Source organism: Pelmatolapia mariae, linkage group LG20 (genome assembly GCF_036321145.2).
Source record: "Pelmatolapia mariae isolate MD_Pm_ZW linkage group LG20, Pm_UMD_F_2, whole genome shotgun sequence".
In the NCBI taxonomy this organism is placed as follows: domain Eukaryota; kingdom Metazoa; phylum Chordata; class Actinopteri; order Cichliformes; family Cichlidae; genus Pelmatolapia; species Pelmatolapia mariae.
This window is the reverse complement of record NC_086244.1, coordinates 17,131,585-17,152,670: the sequence shown is the minus strand read 5'-3', so window position 1 is coordinate 17,152,670 and position 21,086 is coordinate 17,131,585.

Sequence of the window (21,086 nt, the reverse complement as noted above, 5' to 3'; positions counted from 1 at the left end):
ATTTATGCAGAAAAGAGGCAAAGAAGCAGAATGTTATGCTGAAAAGAGATGAATCAGCAGAATTTATGCAGAAAAGAGGCAAAGAAGCAGAACGTTACGCTGAAAAGAGGTGAATGAGCAGAATTTCTGCTGAAAAGTGGCAAAGAAGCAGAACGTTGCGCTGAAAAGAGGTGAATGAGCAGAATTTCTGCTGAAAAGAGGCAGAATTTCTGCTGAAAAGAGGCAGAATGTTCTGTATGTAGAAAAAGAAACACGATGAATCATGTGTGAAAGAAATGAAATGAAAGAACAACCTGATTCTGCTCAAATTCACCAATCAGAGTTACTGCCTCTGTCTGCTGTCTGGGTACTTGTATGTATTTCGGTCCATATTAGAAAAGGTGCTAAAATTATAAAACTTTGCAAAATTGTAATAAATGATCAATATAAATGACAGGTCTGTGATAGTGTTCAAATTTGTAATGAAAATAAAACTGAAGCAAGGTGGGATTGAACCCACGACCTTTGAGTTGCAGAGCCGTGTGATTACTGATTGCACCACCTGGCAAGGGGGCGGGTGGCTGAAAAACATAGACATGAGCAGTCAGAAAATAGATCGCGGTGAGCGGCGAAAAGCGCCGTTTTTTGGAGTTACAAAACGTCGTGTATCTCAAAAACTAGGAGGGCTAGCAGCATAATTCTTGTACTGGGTGAATCAGCGGACTTTGGTGTACTTTGACTGCGATTTTCATAGCTCTTTGTACCTCCGTCGCGGAGATATGACGAGAGAAGAAACGGCTTCATTTTCAGAGTGTGAGAACTGAGAGGAGGACAGATTTCCACCCCTCAAACAAACGTAATTTATGGATCAACGGTAAGATGAATGTAAAAACTACTTCCACTGTGAGTGTCAGCAGTGTCTGAAGATATATTGGCACAAGCCTCATGTCCTAACTTTGCTTTGTTAATTAGATGTGACGATTTGAAAATCCCTCTCATTAGAGAATTTCAGCTCTGAATTTCAAAACCTCCACATAGACTTCGAATGGGGACTATGCAGACCATGTGTCACTTCGAGGCAAATTGCGAAAAAACGGTAAATCTCACAATAAAGATAGTAATATTGTCTGAAAGCCAGCAAAAATACCTACGTTTTGATGTATAATTTGTGGGGGTTGAGTGGAAATTGAGCGAGTAGCAAGAAGTTGTTCGGACATGAAGAGAAGTTTCAGAAAAGACCAGCACACACTCTGAGTTAATTGCATAGCAACCATAACAACGCATGTATTTTCTGAAAAATCACAATTTTGCAACTGAAAACTTAAAGAGGTATAAAATTAAAACGGTAGAAGATCTGAAAAAGCTGAATCATACAGGAATAGCCCAATAATCTGAGAACATTTTAAAGTTTGAATGGAGTTTCTGGGTGAAAGTATGAGGAAGTCGTTAAGTTTCAAAAACAAGCAAGTTTTAGCAGAGTTGTGGAAGTTTTCCATTCATTTCAATGGGACAAATTAAAGGAAAAAAGTGTAATATTTTAAAAAGTATAATAGTAATAAACACCAAAAGTCATAGCCATCATTAGCAGAAAGAGCAGAACAGTATAGAGTTTGAACTGAGAAAATCGGCTGAAAACTGAGGAAGTAGTTAAGTGCCAAAAAGTGTACGGAAGCAACTAGAGGAATAATAAAGAATAAAGAGAAACAGGAACTCAATAGTGTGGAAGCCCTTTAGGGCATCCACACAACTAGAAAAATTTGCATTTCCTGCGAAAATGCTGTGTGGATGCCTTAACGCTGAAGCCGTCTGCTGAAAAGCTGAAAAAGATGAAAAGTTGCAAGAAATTGTATGGTGGTGAAAAGAAAATGTCACCCTAAGCAGGGTTCGAACCTGGCCCTCCTGGTCTCAAGGTAGCTACTCATCTCACTGAGCGAAGCTTATTCTCACAAAGGATAGGTGGACAGACTGACCATTCTGCTGAAATGAGCAGAAGCTGCTGAGAGTTGTGCTGATAAGAGGTGAGAAGGCTGAAAATTTTGCAGAAAAGAGGTCAATCAGCAGAATTTTTGCTGAAAAGAGGTAAAGAAGCAGAAAGTTGCACTGAAAAGAGAGGAATCAGCAGAATTTCTGCTCATAAGAATAACAGAATTTGAGAAGTGATAGGAGGACAGATTTCCACCCCCAAACAAATGTAATTTATGGCTCAACAGTAAGATGACTGTAAAAACTGCTCCACTTTGATTCAACAGAAATACTATTATGGAGGAGTAATACTTTAACATGGGAGAAATATTGATACAGACACACAAACATACACATACACAGAGCCTAAAGGGAGCAGTGGCTGTTGAGAGTCTGGGCTTGGTATATCTAGGTCAGCTAAATTGGCTGCACCTGCTGTAATCAGCACTTACACACACAGACACAGAGAGAGCTATGGGTTTTCTTCAGTGTATTTCTCACATTCAGGACTCCCCTCGAACAAATGGCTATAATTTCCTAACCGTAGGAACTAGAACGGTCATTCTAACACCGTTTTGTTCAGAAGAGATGGGGGAATCAGCAGGTCTTCATAATTCAGAGATAAAATATAAATTATTGAAGATATATGACTTGTAATACACTGTAACTGAGTAGAGGTGAAGCAAAACTGCCTTGACTTGCCCTCAAACAACGTTTTGTAACTCTAAATCTATATGGAGGAGCATCAAAATTATTCTTTCACCGTAAGAAACAGCAGGCTTTGGTGAACAGTCATGGAAATTTTCAGGTCTCTGTTGAAATCCATCAAAAAGATCTGACGAGAGAAAAAAGTGGTTCATTTCCAGAGTTTGAAATCTGAAGAAATCTGAGCGAGGGACAAATTTCCTACCCTCAAACAAGTGTAATTCATGGCCAAACAGTAATAGGTGAGAAAAAAATTCTTGAATTGTGAGCATCAGGGATGTCTGAAGATATATTTGCACAAGCGTCATGCCTCAACTTTGTTTCTTTAAGGAGATATGATGATTTGAAAATGCCTCTCACTAGAGAATTCCAGCGCTGATTTTGAACAAACTCTCCTATGACTTTCTATAGAGAGTTTTGAGACTTTGTGTTGCTCTGAGGAGATTTGCAAAATATGTGTAAATCCCACAAGAATGATAGTCAGCAGAATTTCTGCTAAAAAAGAGATTTCTGTTGAAAACACCTGAAAAAGCTGGGATTTGTGCTGAAAAGGGGTGAAAAAACTCACAATTCTGCTGAAACGGGGTGAAGAAGAGGTGTTGGGCTGTTGAGAAGAGTTAAATAAGTTGAACTCATATGTTTGGGTACAAATACGATGATTTGGCAATAATACTGCATTTTAGCACAACTACTGAGATTTGATTGAAATACTATGATTTAGAAGAAATATTATGACTTTGTACAAATACAATGTTTTGGCACAAATACTATGATTTGGTTCGAATGCTATGATTTGAAACAAATAATATGATCTGGCAGAAATACTATTATTTAGTAGAAATACTATGATTTACCAGGAGTACTATGTTTCTGCAAAAATACTATGATTTTGCAGAAATATTATGCATTAGTAGTAAAACCATAACATCACAGTTATATGATGATTTTGCAGACATTCTGGTTTTACACAAATACTATAATGTGGCAGAAATACTATGTTTTAGCACAAATACAATGATTTGCTATAAATACTATGATTTGGCACATATACTATATTCAGCAGATATACTATAACAAAACAGAAAGTCTACGACTTAGTAGTAATACTATAACATAATAGATATACTATGATTTTGCAGACAGCCTATGTTTTTGCACAACTAGCACAATATGGCAGAAATACTATGATTTGGGACAAGTACTATGATTTAGTACAAATACTCTTATTGGCAGAAATACTATGTTTCAGTACAAATACTACGATTTGGCAATAATACTGGGTTTTAGCACAACTACTGAGATTTGGGTGAAATACTATGATTTAGAAGAAATACTATGACTTCGTACAAATACAATGTTTTGGTTCTAATAATATGATTTGCAAAAAACACTATGATTTGGCACAAATACCATGATTTAGTACAAATACTACGATTTCGCTCAAATACTATGAAATTGCAGTAATACTATGATTTAGAAGGAATACTATGATTTGGTAGAAATACTATGCCTTTTTAGTAATACTATAACATAACAGATATACTGTGATTTTGCAGACACAGTATGTTTTTGCACAAATACTACGATTTCGCTAAAATACTATGAAATTGCAGTAATACTATGATATTGAAGGAATACTATGATTTGGCACAAATACCATGCCTTAGTAGTAATACTATAACATAACAGACATACTTTGATTTTGCAGACATAGTATGTTTTTGCACAAATACTACAATTTTGCTCAAATACTATGGAATTGCAGTAATACTATGATTTTGAAGGAATACTATGTTTAGGTAGAAATACTATGCCTTAGTAGTAAAACTATAACATAACAGATATACTGTGATTTTGCAGACATAGTATGTTTTTGCACAAATACTACGGTTTTGCTCAAATACTATGAAATTGCAGTAATACTATGATATTGAAGGAATACTATGATTTGGCACAAATACCATGCCTTAGTAGTAATACTATAACATAACAGATATACTGTGATTTTGCAGACATATGTTTTTGCACAAATACTACGATTTCGCTCAAATACTATGAAATTGCAGTAATACTATGATATGGAAGGAATACTATGATTTGGCACAAATACCATGCCTTAGTAGTAATACTATAACATAACAGATATACTGTGATTTTGCAGACATAGTATGTTTTTGCACAAATACTACAATTTTGCTCAAATACTATGAAATTGCAGTAATACTATGATTTTGAAGGAATACTATGTTTAGGTAGAAATACTATGCCTTAATAGTAAAACTATAACATAACAGATATACTGTGATTTTGCAGACATAGTATGTTTTTGCACGAATACTACGGTTTTGCTCAAATACTATGAAATTGCAGTAATACTATGATATTGAAGGAATACTATGATTTGGTAGAAATACCATGCCTTAGTAGTAATACTATAACATAACAGATATACTGTGATTTTGCAGACATAGTATGTTTTTGCACAAATTCTACGGTTTCGCTCAAATACTATGAAATTGCAGTAATACTATGATATTGAAGGAATACTATGATTTGGTAAAAATACTATGCCTTAGTAGTAATACTATAACATAACAGATATACTGTGATTTTGCAGACATATGTTTTTGCACAAATACTACAATTTGGCAGAAATACTATATTTGGGCACAAATACTATGATTTGGCACATATACTATAATCAGCAGATATACTATAACATAACAGAAATTTTAATTGGGCACAAATACTCTAATTTGGCACAAATACCATGATTTGGCAAAAAAATACCATGATTTGGCACAAATACCATGATTTGGCAGAAATACTATGATTAGGTACAAATATTATGATTTGGCACAAGTACTATGACTTAGTACAAATACTATGATTTGGCACTAATACTATGATTTAGCAGAAACACTATGTTTTAATATAAATGATATCTTTTGATATAAATTTCTGCTAAAAGGTACTATTTCTGCTTTTAGGAGAAATACTGTAATTTTGCATAAATATTATGATTTGGGATAAATACTATGATTTGCTATAAATACTATGATTTGGCACATATACTATAATCAGCAGATATACTATAACATAACAGAAATTCTACGATTTAGTAGTAATACTATAACATAACAGAAATTTTAATTGGGCACAAATAACATGATTTGGCACAAGTACTATGACTTAGTACAAATACTATGATTTGGCACAAGTACTATGATTTGGCAAAAAAAATACCATGATTTGGCACAAATACGATGATATGGCAGAAATACTATGATTGGGTACAAATACTATGATTTGGCACAAGTACTATGACTTAGTACAAATACTATGATTTGGCACAAATAGTATGATTTAGCAGAAATACTATGTTTTAATATAAATGATATCTTTTGACAGAAATTTCTGCTAAAAGGTACTATTTCTGATTTTTAGCAGAAATACTGTAATTTTGCATAAATACTATAATTTGGGATAAATACTATGATTTGGCAGATATACTATATTCAGCACATATACTATAACATAACAGACATTCCCCCACTTAGTAGTAATCTCATAACATGAAATAAATATTATTGGTTTGGCCCCAAAACCATGATTTGGCACAAATACCATGATTTTTCAAAAATACTATGATTTAGCAGAAATACTGTGATTGAGCAGAAGTACTAAGATGTAGTAGAAGTACTTTGATTTAGCACAAATACTATTATGGAGGAGTAATACTTTAACATGGGAGAAATATTGATACACACACACACATACACAGAGAGCAAAGTGTACAGGGGCTGTTGAGAGTCTGGGCTTGGTATATCTAGGTCAGCTAAATTGGCTGCACCTGCTGTAATCAGCACTTACACACAGAGACACAGAGAGAGCTATGGGTTTTCTTCAGTGTATTTCTCACATTCAGGATTCCCCTCGAACAAATGGCCATAATTTCCTAACCGTAGGGGATAGAACGCTCATTCTGACATCGTTTTGCTCAGAAGAGATGGGGGAATCAGCAGGTCTTCTTAATTCAGAGATAAAATATAAATTATTGAAGATATATGACTTGTAATACACTGTAACTGAGTAGAGGCGAAGCAAAACTGCCTTGACTTGCCCTCAAACAACGTTTTGTAACTCTAAATCTATATGGAGGAGCATCAAAATCATTCTTTCACCGTAAGAAAAAGCAGGCTTTGGTGAACAGTCATGGAAATTGTCAGGTCTCTGTTGAAATCCATCAAAAAGATCTGACGAGAGAAAAAAGTGCCTCATTTCCAGAGTTTGAAATCTGAAGAAATCTGAGCGAGGTACAAATTTCCTACCCTCAAACAAGTGTAATTCATGGCCAAACGGTAATAGGTGAGGAAAAAATTCTTGAATTGTGAGCATCAGGGATGTCTGAAGATATATTGGCACAAGCGTCATGTCTCAACTTTGTTTCGTTAAGGAGATATGACGATTTGAAAATGCCTTTCATTAGAGAAATCCAGCGCTGATTTTGAACAAGCTCTCCATTGACTTTCTATGGAGAGTTTTCAAACTTTGCGTTACTCTGAGGAGATTTGCCAAAATTCTATAAATCCCACAAGAATGATAGTGACATTTTCTGAAAGCCAGCAAAAATACCTATGTTTTGATGCATAATTTGTGGGGGTTGAGTGGAAATTGCAAGAAGTTGTTCAGACATTAAGAGAAAATTCAGAACGGACAAGTGCACACTCTGAGTTAATTGCATAGCAACCATAACAACGCATGTATTTTCTGAAAAATCACAATTTTGCAACTGAAGACTTAAAGAGGTATAAAATTAAAACGGTAGAAGATCTGAAAAAGCTGAATCAGACAGGAATAGCCCAATAATCTGAGAACATTTTAAAGTTTGAATAGAGTTTCTAGGTGAAAGTATGAGGAAGTAGTTAAGTTTCAAAAACAAGCAAGTTTTAGCAGAATTGTGGAAGTTTTCCATTCATTTCAATGGGACAAATTAAAGGAAAAACTGGCAACAAATTCCTCCACTACAAACCAGTCTGATACCACTTGTTTGCAGTGGTATCATTTACTAAGGCACTACCCAAAAGGCGCCACAAGAGGGCACTCCAACACAAGAGATGACCTATGTACACTGATGCACTTAGTAACAGTCAGCCTCCTACTTTGCCACTACGTAATACAGCGGAAATACAGTAGCAGAAATACAATGTTTTTGCAGAAACACTGTAATTTCACTCAAATACTATGAAATAGCAGTAATACTATGACTTGGCAGAAATACTGTACTCCGTACAAATACAATGCTTTGGTAAAAATACTATATTTTGATTTTAACTCTATGATTTGAAAAAGATGAAAGCATTGAAAAAGGTGAAAAGGCTGAAATGAGCAGAAAAGAGATGAATCAGCAGAATTTCTGCAGAAAAGAGGCAAAGAAGCAGAACGTTGCGCTGAAAAGAGGTGAATGAGCAGAATTTCTGCTGAAAAGAGGCAAAGAAGCAGAACGTTGCACTGAAAAGAGGTGAATGAGCAGAATTTCTGCTGAAAAGAGGCAGAATTTCTGCTGAAAAGAGCCAGAAGGTTCTGTATGTAGAAAAAGAAACACGATGAACCATGTGTGAAATAAATAAAGAAATGAAATGAAAGAACAACCTGATTCTGCTCAAATTGACCAATCAGAGCTACTGCCTCTGTGTGCTTCATTAGGCTGGGTACTTGTATGTATTTCGGTCTATATTAGAAAAGCTGCTAAAATTATAAAACTTTGCAGAATTGTAATAAATGATCAATATAAATGACAGATCTGTGATAGTGTTTAAATTTGTAATGAAAAAAAAATGTTGAAGCAAGGTGGGATTGAACCCACGACCTTTGAGCTGCAGAGCCGTGTCATTACTGATTGCGCCACCTGGCAAGGGGGCAGACAGCTGAAAAACAAATAGATCAGCAATCAGAAATAGATCGCGGTGAGAGGCGAAAATCGCCGTTTTTTGGAGTTACAAAACGTCGTGTAACTCGAAAACTAGGAGGGCTAGCAGCATAATTCTTGTACTGGGTGAATCAGCGGACTTTGGTGTACTTTGACTGCGATTTTCATAGCTCTTTGTACCTCTGTCGCAGAGATATGACGAGAGAAGAAACGGCTTCATTTTCAGAGTGTGAGAACTGAGAGGAGGACAGATTTCCACCCCTCAAACAAACGTAATTTATGGCTCAACGTTAAGATGAATGTAAAAACTGCTTCCACTGTGAGTGTCAGCAGTGTCTGAAGATATATTGGCACAAGCCTCATGTCCTAACTTTGCTTTGTTAAGGAGATATGGCGATTTCAAAATGCCTCCCGTTACAGAATTTCAGCTCTGAATTTCAAAACCTCCCCATAGACTTTGAATGGGAAGTAACCAGACTATGTGTCACTTCGAGGCAAATTGCGAAAAAACGGTAAATCTCACAATAAAGATAGTAACATTGTCTGAAAGCCAGCAAAAATACCTACGTTTCGATGTATAATTTGTGGAGGTTGAGTGGAAATTGAGCGAGTAGCAAGAAGTTGTTCAGACATGAAGAGAAAATTCAGAACAGACCAGCACACACTCTGAGTTAATTGCATAGCAACCATAGCAACGCATGTATTTTCTGAAAAATCACAATTTTGCAACTGAAAACTTAAAGAGGTATAAAATGAAAACCGTAGAAGATCTGGAAAAGCTGAATCACACAGGAACAGCCCAATAATCTGAGAACATTTTAAAATTTGAATGGAGTTTCTAGGTGAAAGTATGAGGAAGCAGTTAAGTTTCAAAACCAAGCAAGTTTTAGCAGAATTGTTGAGGTTTTCCATTCATTTCAATGGGACAAATTAAAGGAAAAAAGTGTAATATTTTAAAAAGTATAATAGTAATAAACACCAAAAGTCATAGCAGTCGTTAGCAGAAAGAGCAGAACAGTTTAGAGTTTGAACTGAGAAAATCGGCTGAAAACTGAGGGAGTAGTTAAGTGCCGAAAAACGTACGGAAGCAACTTTAAGAATACTAGAAAAAATTGCATTTCCTGCGAAAATGCTGTGTGGATGCCTTATCGCTGAAGCTGTCTGCTGAAAAGCTGAAAAAGCTGAAAAGTTGCAAAAAGTTGTATGGTGGTGAAAAAAAAAAATGTTGCCATGATCAGGATTCGAACCTGGCCTTCTTGGGCTGAAGGCAGCAACTCATCTCACTGAGCCAAACTCATTCTCACAGAGAAGAAGTGGACGGACTGACAATTCTGCTGAAATTAGCAAAAGCTGCTGGGAATTGTGCTGGTAAGAGGTGAACAGGCTGAAAATTTTGCAGAAAAGAGGTGACTCAGCAGAATTTCTGCAGAAAAGAGGCAGAAGGTTCTGTATGTAGAAAAAGAAACACGATGAACCATGTGTGAAATAAATAAAGAAATGAAATGAAAGAACAACCTGATTCTGCTCGAATTCACCAATCAGAGGTACTGCCTCTGTGTGCTTCATTAGGCTGTGTACTTGTATGTATTTCGGTCTATATTAGAAAAGCTGCTAAAATTATGAAACTTTGCAGAATTGTGATAAATGATCAATATAAATGACTGGTCTGTGATAGTGTTTTAATTTGTAATGCAAAAAAAATGTTGAAGCAAGGTGGGATTGAACCCACGCCCTTTGAGGTGCAGAGCCGTGTCATTACTGATTGCGCCACCTGGCAAGGGGGCGGGCGGCTGAAAAACAAATAGATCAGCAATCAGAAATAGATCGCGGTGAGCGGCGAAAAGCGCCGTTTTTTGGAGTTACAAAACGTCGTGTAACTCAAAAACTAGGAGGGCTAGCAGCATAATTCTTGTACTGGGTGAATCAGCGGACTTTGGTGTATTTTGACTGCGATTTTCATTGCTCTTTGTACCTCCGTCGCGGAGATATGACAAGAGAAGAAACGGCTTCATTTTCGGAGTTTGAAAACTGAGAGGAGGACAGATTTCCACCCCTTAAACAAACGTAATTCATTGCTCAACGGTAAGATAATTGTAAAATCTGCTTCCACTGTGAGTGTCAGCAGTGTCTGAAGATATATTGGCACAAGCCTCATGTCCTAACTTTGCTTTATTAAGGAGATATGGCAATTTGAAAATGCCTCCCGTTACAGAATTTCAGCTCTGAATTTCAAAACCTCCCCATAGACTCTGAATGGGGAGTTAACACACCTTGTGTCACTTCGAGGCAAATTGCGAAAAAACGGTAAATCTCACAATAAAGATAGTAACATTGTCTGAAAGCCAGCAAAAATACCTACGTTTTGATGTATGATTTGTGGAGGTTGAGTGGAAATTGAGCAAGTAGCAAGAAGTTGTTCAGACATGAAGAGAAAATTCAGAACAGACCAGCACACACTCTGAGTTAATTGCATAGCAACCATAGCAACGCATGTATTTTGTGAAAAATCACAATTTTGCAACTGAAAACTTAAAGAGAGATAAGATTAAAATGGTAGAAGATCTGAAAAAGCTGAATCACACAGGAATAGCCCAATAATCTGAGAACATTTTAAAGTTTGAATGGAGTTTCTAGGTGAAAGTATGAGGAAGCAGTTAAGTTTCAAAACCAAGCAAGTTTTAGCAGAGTTGTGGAAGTTTTCCATTCATTTCAATGGGACAAATTAAAGGAAAAAAGTGTAATATTTTAAAAAGTATAATAATAATAAACACCAAAAGTCATAGCAGGAATTAGCAGAAAGAGCAGAACAGTTTAGAGTTTGAACGGAGAAAATCGGCTGAAAACTGAGGGAGTAGTTAAGTGCCGAAAAACGTACGGAAGCAACTAGATTATGGTGGAATAAAGAATAAAGAGAAACAGGAACTCAATAGTGTGGATGCTTCCAGCATCCACACAACTAGAAAAAATTGCATTTCCTGCGAAAATGCTGTGTGGATGCCTTAATGCTGAAGCTGTCTGCTGAAAAGCTGAAAAAGATGAAAAGTAGCAAAAGTTGTATGGTTGCGAAAAAAAAAAAATGTTCTCCTAAGCAGGATTTGAACCTGGCCCCCCTAGTCTAAAGTCCTCAACTCATCTCACTGTGCCAAACTCACTCAGACAAAGAAAGAGATGGAGAGACTGACAATTATGGTGGAATGAGCAGAAGCTGCTGAGAATTGTCCTGATAACACATAAAAGCACTGAAAATTTCGCAGAAAAGAGGTAAATCAGCAGAATTTCTGCAGAAAAGAGGCAAAGAAGCAGAACATTGCGCTGAAAAGAGGTGAATCAGCACAATTTCTGCTGAAAAGAGGCAGAACAACCTGGTTCTGCTCAAATTCACCAATCAGAGGTACTGCTTCTGTCTGTTTCATCAGGCTGTGTACGTGTATATATTTCTGCAAATTAATTTTGCTGATAAGAGGTGAAAAGGCTGAAAATTTTGCAGAAAAGAGGTGAATCAGCAGAATTTCTGCAGAAAAGAGGCAAAGAAGCAGAAACTTGCGCTGAAAAGAGATGAATCAGCAGAGTTTCTGCTGAAAAGAGTTTTTTTTTCTGAAAACAGCCAAAAAAGCTGGAATTTGTGCTGAAAAGGGGTGAAGAAGCTAAAGTATACCAAATCAAAGTATTTGTGCCAAAACATAGTGTTTCTGCCATATTGTGGTACTACTACATTACAACATGAATATGGATTAAAGATTAAAGAAACTGGCAACAAATTCCTCCACTACAAACCAGTCTGATACCGCTTCTTTGCAGTGTTCACATTTTCACATTTAGTAAGGCACTACCCAAAAGGCGCCACAAGAGGGCACTCCAACACAAGAGATGACCTATGTACACTGATGCACTTAGTAACAGTCAGCCTCCTACTTTGCCACTACGTAATACAGCGGAAATACAGTAGCAGAAATACAATGTTTTTGCAGAAACACTATAATTTCACTCAAATACTATGAAATAGCAGTAATACTATGATTTGGCAGAAATACTATGTTTCAGTACAAATACTATGACAAAGCAGAAATACTATGACTTAGAAGTAATACTATAACAAAAGGGATTCCTCAAAATACTATGAAATTGCAGTAATTCTATGATTTGGCAGAAATACTGTACTTCGTACAAATACAATGCTTTGGTAAAAATACTATATTTTGATTTGAACTCTATGATTTGAAAAAGATGAAAGCATTGAAAAAGGTGAAAAGGCTGAAAATTTTGCAGAAAAGAAATGAATCAGCAGAATTTCTGCAGAAAAGAGGCAAAGAAGCAGAACGTTGCGCTGAAAAGAGGTGAATGAGCAGAATTTCTGCTGAAAAGAGGCAGAATTTCTGCTGAAAAGAGGCAGAAGGTTCTGTATGTAGAAAAAGAAACACGATAAACCATGTGTGAAATAAAGAAATGAAATGAAAGAACAACCTGATTCTGCTCAAATTGACCAATCAGAGCTACTGCCTCTGTCTGCTGCATTAGGCTGGGCACTTGTATGTATTTCGGTAAATATTAGAAAAGCTGCTAAAATGATAAAACTTTGCAGAATTGTAATAAATGATCAATATAAATTACAGGTCTGTGATAGTGTTTAAATTAGTAATGAAAAAAAAATGTTGAAGCAAGGCAGAAGGTTCTGTATGTAGAAAAAGAAACACTATTCAACCATGTGTGAAATAAATAAAGAAATGAAATGAAAGAACAACCTGGTTCTGCTCAATCTCACCAATCAGAGGTACTGCCTCTGTCTGCTTCATCAGGCTGTGTACTTGTTTCTGCCATGGGGCGTTAACAATTGTGCTGATAAGAGGTGAAAAGCCTGAAAATTTTGCAGAAAAGAGGTGAATCAGCAGAATTTCTGCAGAAAAGAGGCAAAGAAGCAGATACTTGCACTGAAAAGAGATGAATCAGCAGAGTTTCTGCTGAAAATATTTTTTTTTATGAAAACAGCCAAAAAAGCTGGAATTCGTGCTGAAAAGGGTTGAAAAAAATGACAATTTTGCTGAAAAGGGGTGAGGAAGTTTACCAAATCAAAGTATTTGTGCCAAAACTTCCATATTGTGGTACTACTACATTACAACATGAATACGGATTAAAGATGAAAGAAACTGGCAACAAATTCCTCCACTACAAACCAGTCTGATACCACTACTTTGCAGTATTCACGTTTACTAAGGCACTACCCAAAAGGCGCCACAAGAGGGCACTCCAACACAAGAGATGACCTATGTACACTGATGCACTTAGTAACAGTCAGCCTCCTACTTTGCCACTACGTAATACAGCGGAAATATAGTAGCAGAAATACAATGTTTTTGCAGAAACACTGTAATTTCACTCAAATACTATGAAATAGCAGTAATATTATGATTTGGCAGAAATACTATGTTTCAGTACAAATACTATGACAAAGCAGAAATACTATGACTTAGAAGTAATACTATAACAAAAGGGATTCCTCAAAATACTATGTAATTGCAGTAATTCTATGATTTGGCAGAAATACTGTACTTCGTACAAATACAATGCTTTGGTAAAAATACTATATTTTGATTTTAACTCTATGATTTGAAAAAGATGAAAGCATTGAAAAAGGTGAAAAGGCTAAAATGAGCAGAAAAGAGATGAATCAGCAGAATTTCTGCAGAAAAGAGGCAAAGAAGCAGAACGTTGCGCTGAAAAGAGGTGAATGAGCAGAATTTCTGCTGAAAAGAGGCAGAATTTCTGCTGAAAAGAGGCAGAAGGTTCTGTATGTAGAAAAAGAAACACGATGAACCATGTGTGAAATAAATAAAGAAATGAAATGAAAGAACAACCTGATTCTGCTCAAATTCACCAATCAGAGCTACTGCCTCTGTCTGCTGCATTAGGCTGGGCACTTGTATGTATTTCGGTAAATATTAGAAAAGCTGCTAAAATGATAAAACTTTGCAGAATTGTAATAAATGATCAATATAAATTACAGGTCTGTGATAGTGTTTAAATTAGTAATGAAAAAAAAAATGTTGAAGCAAGGTGGGATTGAACCCACGACCTTTAAGTTGCAGAGCCGTGTCATTAGTGATTGCGCCACCTGGCAAGGGAGCGCTCAGCTTAAAAACAAAGACATGACCAGTCAGAAAATAGATCGCGGTGAGCGGCGAAAAAGCGCCGTTTTTTGGAGTTACAAAACGTCATGTAACTCAAAAACTAGGAGGGCTAGCAGCATAATTCTTGTACTGGGTGAATCAGCGGACTTTGGTGCATTTTGACTGCGATTTTCATAGCTCTTTGTACCTCCGTCGCGGAGATATGACGAGAGAAGGAACGGCTTCATTTCCAGAGTTTGAAGACTGAGAGAAGGACAGATTTCTGCTAAAAAAGAGGTGTAGACGCGCTTGATGGAGATGGCTTCATGTATAAGGGTACACTGAAGAGTGTCAAGAAAGGAGAGTGCATGCAAGCAGGGAAGATGTGTAACAACTGTCACAGGTAGGACTCGAACCTCTGCCACCGGGTCCCACAGCAGCGGCTCAACCCTCTGAGCCAAATGAGGTCTGGTCACAAAGGGGGCGGGTGTCTAAGACACAGAGACTTGAGCAGTCAGAATTAGATCGCGGTGAGCGGCGAAAAACGCCGGTTTTTGGAGTTACAAAACGTCGTGTAACTCAAAAACTAGGAGGGCTAGCAGAATAATTCTTGTACTGGGTGAATCAGCGGACTTTGGTGTATTTTGACTGCGATTTCCATAGCTCTTTGTAACTCTGTCGCGGAGATATGACGAGAGAAGAAACGGCTTCATTTCCAGAGTGTGAGAACTGAGAGGAGGACAGATTTCCACCCCTCAAACAAACGTAATTTATGGCTCAACGGTAAGATGAATGTAAAAACTGCTTCCACTGTGAGTGTCAGCAGTGTCTGAAGATATATTGGCACAAGCCTCATGTCCTAACTTTGCTTTGTTAATTAGATATGGCGATTTGAAAATGCCTCCTGTTACAGAATTTCAGCTCTGAATTTCAAAACCTCCCCATATACTTTGAATGGGAAGTAACCAGACTATGTGTCACTTCGAGGCAAATTGCGAAAAAACGGTAAATCTCACAATAAAGATAGTAACATTGTCTGAAAGCCAGCAAAAATACCTACGTTTTGATGTATAATTTGTGGAGGTTGAGTGGAAATTGAGCGAGTAGCAAGAAGTTGTTCGGACATGAAGAGAAAATTCAGAACAGACCAGCACTCACTCTGAGTTAATTGCATAGCAACCATAGCAACGCATGTATTTTCTGAAAAATCACAATTTTGGAACTGAAAACTTAAAGAGGTATAAAATGAAAACCGTAGAAGATCTGGAAAAGCTGAATCACACAGGAATAGCCCAATAATCTGAGAACATTTTAAAGTTTGAATGGAGTTTCTAGGTGAAAGTATGAGGAAGCAGTTAAGTTTCAAAACCAAGCAAGTTTTAGCAGAATTGTGGAAGTTTTCCATTGATTTCAATGGGACAAATTAAAGGAAAAAAGTGTAATATTTTAAAAAGTATAATAGTAATAAACACCAAAAGTCATAGCCATCATTAGCAGAAAGAGCAGAACAGTTCAGAGTTTGAACTGAGAAAATCGGCTGAAAACTGAGGAAGTAGTTAAGTGCCAAAAAGTGTACGGAAGCAACTAGAGGAATAATAAAGAATAAAGAGAAACAGGAACTCAATGGTGTGGAAGCCCTTTAGGGCATCCACACAACTAGAAAAATTTGCATTTCCTGCGAAAATGCTGTGTGGATGCCTTAACCATGAAGCTGTCTGCTGAAAAGCTGAAAAAGATGACAAGTTGCAAAAAGTTGTCTGGTGGTGGAAAAAAATGTCTCCCTGAGCAGGATTCGAACCTGGCCCTCCTGGGCTCAAGGCAGAAACTCATCTCACTGTGCCAAAATCACTCTCACAAGGAAAGAGATAGAGAGACTGACAATTATGGTGGAATTAGCAGAAGCTGCTGAGAATTGTTCTGATAAGAGGTGAAAAGGCTGATAATTTTGCAGAAAAGAGGTGAATCAGCAGAATTTCTGCAGAAGAGAGGCAAAGAAGCAGAAACTTGCGCTAAAAAGAGGTGAATCAGCAGAGTTTCTGCTGAAAAGAGTTTTTTTCTGAAAACAGCCAAAAAACCTGGAATTTGTGCTGAAAAGGGGTGAAAAAAATGAAACCTTTGCTGAAAAAGGGTGAAGAAGCTAAAGTATACCAAATCAAAGTATTTGTGCCAAAACATAGTATTTCTGCCATATTGTGGTATATGTGCAACAAAAGTTACTACATTACAACATGAATACGGATTAAAGATGAAAGAAACTGGCAACAAATTCCTCCACTACAAACCAGTCTGATACCACTGTGCAGTGTTCACGTTTACTAAGGCACTACCCAAAAGGCGCCACAAGAGGGCACTCCAACACAAGAGATGACCTATGTACACTGATGCACTTAGTAACAGTCAGCCTCCTACTTTGCCACTACGTAATACAGTGGAAATACAGTAGCAGAAATACAATGTTTTTGCAGAAACACTGTAATTTCACTCAAATACTATGAAATAGCAGTAATACTATGATTTGGCAGAAATACTATGTTTCAGTACAAATACTATGACAAAGCAGAAATACTATGACTTAGAAGTAATACTATAACAAAAGGGATTCCTCAAAATACTATGAAATTGCAGTAATTTTAACTCTATGATTTGAAAAAGATGAAAGCATTGAAAAACATGAAAAGGCTGAAATGAGCAGAAAAGAGATGAATCAGCAGAATTTCTGCAGAAAAGTGGCAAAGAAGCAGAACGTTGCGCTGAAAAGAGGTGAATGAGCAGAATTTCTGCTGAAAAGAGGCAGAATTTCTGCTGAAAAGAGGCAGAAGGTTCTGTATGTAGAAAAAGAAACACGATGAACCATGTGTGAAATAAATAAAGAAATGAAATGAAAGAACAACCTGATTCAGCTCAAATTCATCAATCAGAGCTACTGCCTCTGTCTGCTTCATTAGGCTGGGTACTTGTATGTATTTCGGTCCATATTAGAAAAGCTGCTAAAATGATAAAACTTTGCAGAATTGTAATAAATGATCAATATAAATGACAGGTCTGTGATAGTGTATAAATTTGTAGTGAAAAAACAAATGTTGAAGCAAGGTGGGATTGAACCCAGGACCTTTGAGGTGCAGAGCCGTGTCATTACTGATTGCGCCACCTGGCAAGGGGGCGGGCGGCTGAAAAACAAATAGATCAGCAATCAGAAAATAGATCGCGGTGAGCGGCGAAAAGCGCCGTTTTTTGGAGTTACAAAACGTCGTGTAACTCAAAAACTAGGAGGGCTAGCAGCATAATTCTTGTACTAGGTGAATCAGCGGACTTTGGTGTATTTTGACTGCGATTTTCATTGCGTCGCGGAGATATGACGAGAGAAGAAACGGCTTCATTTCCAGAGTTTGAAAACTGAGAGAAGGACAGATTTCTGCTAAAAAAAGAGGTGTAGACGCGCTTGATGGAAATGGCTTCATGTGTAAGGGTACACTGAAGAGTGTCAAGAAAGAAGAGTGCATGCAAGTAGGGAAGATGTGTAACAACTGTCACAGGCAGGACTCGAACCTCTGCCACCGGGTCCCACAGCAGCGGCTCAACCCTCTGAGCCAAATGAGGTCTGGTCACAAAGGGGGCGGGTGTCTAAGACACAGAGACTTGAGCAGTCAGAATTAGATCGCGGTGAGAGGCGAAAAACGCCGGTTTTTGGAGTTACAAAACGTCGTGTAACTCAAAAACTAGGAGGGCTAGCAGAATAATTCTTGTACTGGGTGAATCAGCGGACTTTGGTGTATTTTGACTGCGATTTTCATAGCTCTTTTTACCTCCGTCGCGGAGATATGACGAGAGAAGAAACGGCTTCATTTTCAGAGTGTGAGAACTGAGAGGAGGACAGATTTCCACCCCTCAAACAAACGTAATTTATGGCTCAACGGTAAGATGAATGTAAAAACTGCTTCCACTGTGAGTGTCAGCAGTGTCTGAAGATATATTGGCACAAGCCTCATGTCCTAACTTTGCTTTGTTCAAGAGATATTGCGATTTGAAAATGCCTCCTGTTACAGAATTTCAGCTCTGAATTTCAAAACCTCCCTATACACTTTGAATGGGGAGTAACCTAACCATGTGTCACTTCGAGGTGAATTGCGAAAAAACGGTAAATCTCACAATAAAGACAGTAACATTGTCTGAAAGCCAGCAAAAATACCTACGTTTTGATGTATAATTTGTGGGGGTTGAGTGTAAATTGAGCGAGTAGCAAGAAGTTGTTCAGACATGAAGAGAAAATTCAGAACAGACCAGCACTCACTCTGAGTTAATTGCATAGCAACCATAGCAACGCATGTATTTTCTGAAAAATCACAATTTTGCAACTGAAAACTTAAAGAGGTATAAAATTAAAACGGTAGAAGATCTGAAAAAGCTGAATCACACAGGAATAGCCCAATAATCTGAGAACATTTTAAAGTTTGAATGGAGTTTCTAGGTGAAAGTATGAGGAAGCAGTTAAGTTTCAAAACCAAGCACGTTTTAGCAGAGTTGTGGAAGTTTTCCATTCATTTCAATGGGACAAATTAAAGGAAAAAAGTGTAATATTTTAAAAAGTATAATAGTAATAAACACCAAAAGTCATAGCCATCATTAGCAGAAAGAGCAGAACAGTTCAGAGTTTGAACTGAGAAAATCGGCTGAAAACTGAGGAAGTAGTTAAGTGCCAAAAAGTGTACGGAAGCAACTAGAGGAATAATAAAGAACTAGAAAATTTGCATTTCCTGCGAAAATGCTGTGTGGATGCCTTAACGCTGAAGCTGTCTGCTTAAAAGCTGAAAAAGCTGAAAAGTTGCAAAAAGTTGTATGGTGGTGAAAAAAAAAAAAATTTCACCCTGAGTAGGATTCAAACCTGGCCCTGCCAGACTCAGAGCAGTTACTCATCTCACTGACCCAAACTCATTTACACAAAGAAGAGGTGGACAGCCTGACAATTCTGCTGAAATGAGCAGAAGCTGCTGAGAATTGTGCTGATAAGAGGTGAAAAGGCTGAAAATTGTGCAGAAAAGAGGTGAATCAGCAGAATTTCTGCAGAAAAGAGGCAAAGAAGCAGAAAGTTGCGCTAAAAAGAGGTGAATCAGCAGAGTTTCTGCTGAAAAGAGTTTTTTTTTTCTGAAAACAGCCAAAAAACCTGGAATTTGTGCTGAAAAGGGGTGAAAAAAATGAAAATTTTGCTAAAAAGTGGTGAGGAAGCTAAAGTATACCAAATCAAATTATTTGTGCCAAAACATAGTATTTCTGCCATATTGTGGTATTTGTGCAACAAAAGTTACTACATTACAACATGAATACGGATTAAAGATGAAAGAAACTGGCAACAAATTCCTCCACTACAAACCAGTCTGATACCACTGTGCAGTGTTCACGTTTACTAAGGCACTACCCAAAAGGCGCCACAAGAGGGCACTCCAACACAACAGATGACCTATGTACACTGATGCACTTAGTAACAGTCAGCCTCCTACTTTGCCACTACGTAATACAGCGGAAATACAGTAGCAGAAATACAATGTTTTTGCAGAAACACTGTAATTTCACTCAAATACTATGAAATAGCAGTAATACTATGATTTGGCAGAAATACTATGTTTCAGTACAAATACTATGATTTGGCAGAAATACTATGACTTAGAAGTAATACTATAACAAAAGGGATTCCTCAAAATACTATGAAATTGCAGTAATTCTATGATTTGGCAGAAATACTGTACTCCGTACAAATACAATGCTTTGGTAAAAATACTATATTTTGATTTTAACTCTATGATTTGAAAAAGATGAAAGCATTGAAAAAGGTGAAAAGGCCGAAATGAGCAGAAAAGAGATGAATCAGCAGAATTTCTGCAGAAAAGAGGCAAAGAAGCAGAACGTTGCGCTGAAAAGAGGTGAATGAGCAGAATTTCTGCTGAAAAGAGGCAAAGAAGCAGAACGTTGCGCTGAAAAGAGGTGAATGAGCAGAATTTCTGCTGAAAAGAGGCAGAATTTCTGCTGAATTTCTGCTGAAAAGAGGCAGAAGGTTCTGTATGTAGAAAAAGAAACACGATGAACCATGTGTGAAATAAATAAAGAAATGAAATGAAAGAACAACCTGATTCTGCTCAAATTCACCAATCAGAGCTACTGCCTCTGTCTGCTTCATTAGGCTGGGTACTTGTATGTATTTCGGTCTATATTAGAAAAGCTGCTAAAATTATAAAACTTTGCAGAATTGTAATAAATGATCAATATAAATGACAGGTCTGTGATAGTGTTTAAATTTGTAATGAAAAAAAAATGTTGAAGCAAGGTGGGATTGAACCCACGACCTTTGAGCTGCAGAGCCGTGTCATTACTGATTGCGCCACCTGGCAAGGGGACGGGCGGCTGAAAAACCAATAGATCAG